Source organism: Durio zibethinus, chromosome 7 (genome assembly GCF_047325235.1).
Source record: "Durio zibethinus cultivar Kanyao isolate XHJ-2024 chromosome 7, ASM4732523v1, whole genome shotgun sequence".
NCBI lineage: Eukaryota > Viridiplantae > Streptophyta > Magnoliopsida > Malvales > Malvaceae > Durio > Durio zibethinus.
In genome coordinates, this window is record NC_143168.1 from 26,301,050 (window position 1) to 26,310,370 (window position 9,321).

The 9,321-nt window shown below is 29.3% G+C and overlaps 1 pseudogene; it reads left to right on the forward strand.

Annotated features, from left to right (window-relative positions):
* Positions 1-1,737: 1,737 nt before the first annotated feature.
* Positions 1,738-3,213, forward strand: LOC111277897 (ornithine decarboxylase pseudogene; annotated as a pseudogene).
* Positions 3,214-9,321: the final 6,108 nt, after the last annotated feature.

Consider the following 9,321-nt stretch of genomic DNA (forward strand, 5'->3'; position numbering starts at 1 on the left):
ATTTTTTATTTTTATTAAATTTATATATAATTTTATTAAAAATTTAAATTATATCATTTTAATATATTTTTTATGTCATATTTAAAATTATTAACTTTAAAAGGTGTTTAAAACTAATAATTTATATCAATAATTCAGATAATAAATTTATTTTTAAAAATTATTTATTTAATTATTAATTCTACATATTATATTTTTTTGCTATTTTAAAAAAATAAAATCTTAATACAAATAAAAAAAATACCTTATTTAAAATTAAATCTTTAATATTTCCTCAAATATCTTCAACCAAGATTTAAGGACATATATTATATCTTTCTTGTCATTCTTGATCGTAGCCTGATAACTGTAATAAATATAGCAAATTAATTTTATATTACATGCGCTATCCTGAAGATTTGCTTTTCCTTTTTCTGATAATTCGATGATTAATTAATACTGACACTTTTTCTTTTCCTCTTTCTGATTATTGCACGTGCTTTGTAATATCTCAACTCAGCTCCCACAAAACGATGAGCTGGTGCTTCAGTTCACGCCTCTCTTCTTTATTGCTTGTCTAAGAATCATTTCGCCCACGTGCAACATAAAAGGAAGCCCTATCTAAGAATCCTCCAATAATAGTATTCCATTCTCGAGCAGTCCACTAAATTTCATCACAGATATATGAACATTTTTAATACTTTATTTTAATTTTAATTTTTGAATTTATGATCTTTTAAAATTTGAAATCCATGAATTTAAAAATATTTTAAAAACATCTTTGATTCATAAGTAACAAATGCTTAATCCTTTTGTCTTTAAATTATAAAATTAAAATAGTAATTGTATCTCTCAATTAATTTTTATAATTGACTTAATTTTAACTATCAAAAAATATTTTTAACATAAATCATAATGTGTTTAGCATTACATTTAAATTCAAAAGCTTAATTTTAAAACCCAAATGTAATACTAAACAAGACCTTAACCAAAGATCTCTTTTAAAACTTAAAAAAAAAAAAGGCTTGAAACATTAAAAGTGACGAAGAAAAATTCCTAAAATTAAATGAAATGAGACTAAATAAGAAAATGATGCTAATGTGCTGAGAATCGATTATTGATTGATCAAGAGCTCGGGGATCTTATAATAACATCCAATAATGCAAAAAATACTTATTGAAAAGAAATTTTGTTACAAAGGATTGCTCAGAAAAGGGTTTAGAAATGAGAAATTAATGAAAAAGGAAAATATAAAGAATTTGGGAAAATTTGATAACAATTTTGTGATATGCTGATAAAATGATGAATTTTTATAATTTTAATAATGAACGTTCAAATCTTAACAATCTCAATTGTATAAAAAAGGAATTTGAAATAATTTGAGCAGCTGAAGTTGAGTTTGATGTTGTTGCGGGTTAAATAATTTGGTCGATCAACTCTCAATCAGATTCCTAATAAAAATAATACATCTACATTTACATGCCATGTGTCAACCATCATTGGATGGGAAAAAATAGGCGTAAACACCAATATTAAAAACTCTACGTAAGCTTCACTTATTTGACTTCAAACTTAAAAGTTTGTTACTTCAATGAACAACGTTTTTCATTCTCCTTTCTTTTTATTAAAATCCCGTTTATTTGATTTTTTTTTTGTTTTATAAAAACATAAATTAAATAGAGTCCAAATTATTCATTTCTATAAATAGACCACCCTAACTATCTTGGAAATCACTCTTTTGTATAGTCTCTTAATTTTTCCTCTCTTTCAACCAGTAGGGATCATTATCAATTCCCATAGAGTCTCCAAGAAATGGTTGGTCCAGCAATGGTGACAGAAAAGAGGGTGGCAACACCCTTATCAAGAGATGAGTTGATTGATTTCATGCAATCAGTCATTTTGAATGAACAACAAGAAGAAATGGATTCATTTTACGTGCTAGATTTGGGTGTTATCAACTCCCTGGTTGACACATGGACTCGTAATCTGCCAATGGTTCAACCGTTCTATGCTGTAAAGTGCAACCCCAACCCTGCTTTCCTCAAAGAAATGGCAGCTCTTGGCACTGGCTTTGATTGTGCAAGCCGTGCTGAGATTGAAACCATTTTGTCTCTAGGGGTTTCACCTGATCAAATCGTTTTTGCCAACACGTGCAAACCTGAGTCTCACATCAAGTATGCTGCTAAAATTGGTGTTAACTTAACTACTTTCGATTCCAAGGGTGAGCTCGAAAAGATTAAAAAATGGCATCCGAAATGCGCCCTGTTGATTCGAATCAAAATCCCCGAAACTAGTGGTGCGACATTTCAATTCGGTTCCAAATTCGGCGCACTCCCTGAGGAAATCGTTTCTCTTCTCCAAGCTGCTCAAGCTGCACATCTCAAAGTTGTGGGTGTCTCATTCCACATTGGTAGCAGAGCCATTAACTTCCGTGCATTTGAAGATGCCATAGCTGCAGCTAAGACAACATTTGAAGCAGCAACCCAGCTTGGCCTGCCTAAAATGCATATCCTGGACATTGGCGGAGGCTTCACATCAGGTCCAAAGTTTATTGAAGCAGCCTCGGCAGTGAAAGTTGCTCTACAAAAATATTTCCCTAATGAACCTGCTGGCTTCACAATTATAGCAGAACCTGGTCGTTTCTTTGCAAACACACCGTTCACATTAGCTACAAACATTATAGGGAAGCGAGTTAGGGATGGAATCAAAGAGTATTGGATCAATGATGGGATCTCGGGGTCTATGAACTTTTTAAAATATGACCATGATGATGTGATTTGCACTCCTCTAGCCAACTGTAGCAGCAACAAAACGACCTCATTCAAAGGGCTTAAGACATATGATTCCAAAGTTTTTGGACCGACGTGTGATCCTCAAGATACGGTTTTGGAGGGTTACCAGCTGCCAGAACTGGACGTGAACGATTGGCTTATTTTTCATAACATGGGTGCATATACCTCTTCTCGTGGGAATGATTTCAATGGATTCAAAACCTCCGCCATTCCAACTTATCTAGCCAAATCTAATAAAAAAAAATCCCCTTAAAGTGGCTGGGCTTTGCTATCTCTATATCGATAGTATCACGTTAATTAGTTGTCATGTCTGCTGCAATAAGTGATCATGATTTGTTGCTGGAAAAGTTTTTTGTCCTCTTTCTCTTGTGAAAGTTTAGGACTACTTCATTATCTATTGCTTTCTTAAATAAAAGTATTATGCGTTACTGCTGGTTATCATAAAAAATTTAAGTTAACTGAATTAAGTGTATGCTCTAAAGTCTAAAGTTCTTGCAATTTTTTTTTTCTTTTGCTTATCGACTTGTGGGGACTTTGGCTTGCTACAGGGTCGCGTCTTGAAAGGCGTGCTTAACAGTCCAAGTTTATATATATATTTTTTATAAATGGACCTTCGTAATCTTTTCATGAACTCACACTTTTTTGTATCATTTTTCTTATTCATCTCTTTCGACCAAAGGTATCATTATCAAGTCTCCAAGCTACAATGGTAGGTTCAGCAAGGTTAACAGAAAAAAGAGGGTCGCAGCACCCTTATCAAGAGATGGGCTGATTAAGATGTATGTTTGTCATATTGCTCGAGACCTTTCCTTCTATTAGAAGACTTTATTAGATTAATGTTGACCCAATGACCGATAACCCCAACTGTTTTATTAAGCTCATAAATAATAACAATTATTGGCTTCTTATGGAAAAAACAAATCTTGGTTTCCTATACTGTCAAGCAACCGTCCAGTAATATCATTGGGAAAATTAATTACTTCTTTGAGGACAACAGTAAAATTATGACCAAAACCAAAAGACAATGATCAAATCATTGGTCAGTAATAATAAAGCAATTTCTATCCAGATAATGCTATAAGTATATATTTAAACATTTGATTTTGTTTAGTGGGAAGGACAAAAAATCTTTTTAATTTAATAATTAAAATTTTTTATTTTTCTACTTTATAATTTAATCATTATATTAATAAAATTTTCATCATTATCCAATATTTTCTCTTTTTTTCAAGCAAAACCTTCATGCCTAGGAATCAAATGGTTGATATATACATACATATATATATATATATATATATCTAACACTATCTCAGGCCTTCTGATTCAGTACCCCATAGAACGAAAAATAATGAAAAATCAACGTTGATTCGTTCAAAGTTTATGTGTATGACAAAAAACGAATCCACCCTCTCAAGAGTTAATGATTCTATCCTATCCTCTTAAGTACAAAATATCATTAGAGAGGTGCAACTTAGGTAGGGTGGCTTGGTTAATATGGGTTGAATTATTTGACAAGCCCACCTTCAATTGGATTGGACCCGACCCAATCCACTCAATTAGTATCGGATTAGGTTGGATCTCAAGTAAAATTTATAAAATATATATAGTTTTGTTCTTGAAAAAGAATTTTAATGTTGATTAGATCCAACCACAAATTGGGCTACTTGTCCAATCTTGCCAGTCGAGTTTTTGATAGACTTTTAAATTCAGATTTCCTGAAATTATTATTTTACTAATAGAAATATATTTTTGTTTAAATTTAATTTCAAAATATATTTAAAAATATTAAAAATATTTTAATATTATTTTGCTTAATCAACAGCTCTAACTAATTCAAATGGATGGGCTAGGACTTAGGCAAAGCCTTTGAAAGTATCAACCGAATCTGACCTATCTCGACTCGTGAATACCTTTAATATTGATCATGGACTCAATTTTTACTATGTTTGTAGAACACCATACCATGCAAGTTAAAGGATATATATTTTTTAATTTGAGTTCTCTACTAATAACGAAGACTCGACCGCTATATAGAATGATCATATATACCAACAAAAATCCATTTCGTGCTGTGACTTGAGATGTTGTAAAGAGTTTGGCTAATGACTCAACCCGAAATCAAAACTTCTGATTGCAGTGCTCACTTCTCCTACATAGTTCATGCTTACGATACGCTCTTACGAGTGTAAGTGAATAAAATACGAACAAAATTTGCTTTATACGTGATCTATTTATTTAATTAATAAATATTAAAATATTATTTATGATTATTTATTAAATTTAATAAATAAAAATAAATGAAAAAACTTGAAAATATTTACAAATTATTTATTGAATATTTTATTTATTTATATAAACGAATCAAATATAATTAAATTTTATTATATTTATGATATATTTATTTAATTAAAAATAATAAAATATTATTAATAATTATTTATTAAATTTAATAAATAAATATAAATAAATAAAAATTAAACATATCTTTCATAAATTATTTATTAAATCTTTTATTCTTTTACACCCCTGTAGAGTGTAACAACCTCCTCGTTGTACACCCTCCTATGTCCAATTACTATATATTTACTGCTTGCTTCACCTCTGACAAACTCGCATGTCTGCTTTATTCCTTCTTTTCACCCTGTTTACCTCGTTCTTATCCATCTATACAATAAATTTTACTCATTTGACCATCTCTTAAGCCACCTACGTGGCACTTCCTTTAAGCTCTTTTTTTTATTTTCTTTATTTCTTCTCTTTTCCCTGCATCTATCTCTCACCTACTTCACCGTTCGTTTTTTCTCTTATCTTTTTCCTTTATTTCTTTTCTCTTCATGTTCATATCTCTAATAAATCCATACAATTGATCTGCCTTATTTTACTTTTCCCATAAACCTGTCACTGTCAGCTTAAAAATCTCTTTCTTTTTTAATTTTTTTTATTTCATTTTTTAAAAAATCTAAAATAAATAAATTATTTAATACTCTAAATTAAAATAAAATATATCATATTTAATATTTAATAGTATAAGATATATATATATATATATATTTTTTCTATTTCATCTTTATTCTTTGTTCTTTTTCCCTTTCGTTATCCCATTACCTTGAAACAAAACATCATTTATCTACCCCGCCACGTTACCTTCCATTCTATGTTCCCTTCCTTTTGCCCTTTTTTTTTCTTTATTTTTTTGTCTTTTTTAGATAATATTAAAATCTATGCATTAAATACTTTGGTAACTTTCTTTTATTTTTATTTTTATTTTTAAGAGTGAACAGTATTGTTGGGGAAGAAACTTTAATATTTAACTCATCCTTTCTCTTCTGTTGATGGGTTGATAAAAACTTTACAATATTTTTCATTTCTTTTTATTTTATAAATCCATTCCTAACCCATCACTTTTCATTAACCCCAATTGTTTTTCATGTGATTTTTTTTTTTACCCTCATTTTTACTCTCCCTTTCCCTTTATAAAAATCTCACTCTTTGATTTCTGCCAGTATAGAATATGTGACCACTCCCTCTTTGCATTTTCTCTTTTTTCTTATCTCATCGATATGCTCATTAAACCAACATATGTTTCTTTTTGAAATTCCTTTCGTATGCTGAGAATTTTTAATATTTTAAATTAGTGAATTATATATATTTGTTTACTTTTGGGGTGTTTGATTTAAATTAAAAAATATCGATCATATATAGACACTATTTTATTATTTTATTATTTATTTTTATTTTCTTTTACAGTGGCTTAATAGTTACCAGCAGTTGTGCTATCAATAGCTCTAACAGCTACCGTCAATCGTTCTGATAGGCGATGGTCACCCTAATTCTAGGTCACTAAAATCTCAAATTTTTTAAGATTTTAATTTTTTTTTTTGCTCTATAAATAGAGAAATAAAGCCAGTAAAAAAGGGTGAAAAAAAAAGTGACCTTGCAAAAAAAAAGGTTTCCAAAATAAAAAAAAAAAAAATTTTTGGCAAAAAAATAAAAACCATGCAAACAAAAATCATAGTCCTCGCCGATTAGGCGGGGAACTCAGTGCCAAAGCTTTCTTATAAAATGAAAAAAATTAGCTTAGCTTAAAAAAAAAAGAGAGATTTGATCGAAACTTTGAAAGCTGATCTGGGTCGTTTGGGATATTTTCAGGTGAAATCAGGCCCAGATCTGTGTTTAGGGGGACGAAAAGGATCTTTTGAGGATTTTTGAGATTTTTCAATCACCGATGATAGTCGGCACTACACCGATGATCAATCGATCGTCTAGAGAGAGAAGCTTTCAAAGAGGGAGAAAGTTATAGACAGAGAAAGAAAAAAATGAAAAGAAAAAAAAATTGGGTTTTATAGAAATCTGAAAGCCAAAACGATGTCGTATCATTAAAGGACTAAATGACATCGTTTTGACTCAGCCAGGATTCGTGTACAGCCTCTGACCCAACTCGAGATTCGCACACCTGACCCGTGATCCACTTCTACCCCAGACCTAAACCGATTCAACTGAGCCGCCATTGGATCGCTGGTCCGTTCGAACCGTTGAACCAAACCGCTGTTAACCAGTCAGATCATATTGGCGTTGATCGGTTCAGTTCAGGTGATTTTTTTTAAAATTTTTTTATATTTATTATTTTAAATTTGTATTATTAATATTTATGCATGTTAAAATATTTTAATTTGCTAGAATAAATTTTTGTTATTTTATAATAATAATTAATGGAAATAAATCATGAAATATATAGTAAAAATTTGTGATAATTTTGTTAATTTCAAAACAAGCCTTATAAAATAATAAAAAAATAATAAAAAAAAGAAAAAAAATATTTTATCCAACGATGATATTCAAAGGTACTTTAAGTAGTGATGCCTACAAAATCTCTAGGTGAGAAGATTTTTTTAAAATACTACCAGTATATTGGAGTATTTATAAAAAGTTTTCAATATAATAAAATTTTCTTTTTGTTAATAAAAAAAATTAATTAATTTATTAAAAAAATAAGTAATAAAAATGAGAAAAAAAAATTTTAACGATAGGATTCTAAAAGTATTTCGAGTAGAAATACTTTAAGAAATCCTTAGGTGAGAGAATTTTTTTAAAATATTACCAGTGTATTGAAATATTTATAAAAAATCTTCAATATAATAAAAATTTCTCTTTTCTTCAATAAAACATTAATAATAATAAAAACAACAATTCAATTAATAAAAATCAATAACAATTTTAAAAGAACTAATTAAATTTGTGCACTAACATGATAGCATTTTACATTGTATGCACGACATAATTTTTTACAAAAAGTAAATTTGATCATTTGAGGATGAGATTCTACGGTATTTCGAGAAGTGATGATTAAGAAATCTCTAGATGAGAAAGAGTTCTTTTAATATTACCAATGTATTGAAACATTTTAAGAATTATTTCAATAAAAAAAATTTGATTTATTTTTCTTGAATAAAAAATGAAACAATAAATAATAATATATATAAAAAAAGCTAATAAATGAAAAATCAAAAAAATTATTTTTCAAATACCGAAAATAAGATTGTTTTTATCAAAATCAATGGATAACATGTAATTAATTGGTACTGTTTTAAACGGACGTTATAAGGGTGCTAATCTTTTCCTACACGTAATCGACTTCCGGATCCAGATTGTTACGCAAATCCTAAAATTATCCTTTTAATAAATTTTAATTAATTTTAAAATTTTATTAAAAAGATATGTTTTAATATGTGACTAATCGTACCTAACAAAAAAAATGGTAGCGACTTTTTTTTTTTTAATTTTTAAATTCGTCGGACGGACACAAAACCATTACGACATCATATAATTGGATAATCTCGATTGTTTCTTCTACTTGCAGGACAAGATGTACCCAAAAGGCCATTGTTCCAATAGAGCAACGAATAATTGTTCCAATAATAGCAAAAGATAAAGGGCACTGGAAATCCATGAGTAAGGATATAACCATTAAGTTTAAAAAGTCACTCATCGGCATGAAGAAGGCCTTGGTTTTTTGCAAGGGCCATGCTCATGAGGGCCAGCATACCAACTAGATCATGCACGAATATCACCCCACTACTAAGGATCTTGATGGCACCACCCTTGGCCACATTTTCCTTTTTTTTGGTACTTTTTAGCTGTTTTCAGTTTAAGTTCATGCAAATACCATCATTATCATCACTGAATTAAAGTTTTGGCTATTATGAGTTTTATGGGTTTGATTAAACAACCAAGAACGAAAAGTTAAGAGAAAATAGGAATGATAATATCATTTGGACCTTGTTTGGTGCAAGGTGCTTTAATTCATTATTACGTTAATTAGTTATTTATTTATATTTTCATAAGGGGACAATTTATTTATATTTTGGCATTGTTTCCTTAATTATTATTTTATCTTAACTATGTCATGATTTTTAACAAGTGACTATTGTCTTGCTTTAACAGAGAAATATCCATTCATAGGAGACAATTCGAATTTGTATGAGCCTAATTTTGGTGAAATTGACTACAAAGTCTTCTTACCAATGAACTCACATTTTTTGGCTTTATTGCA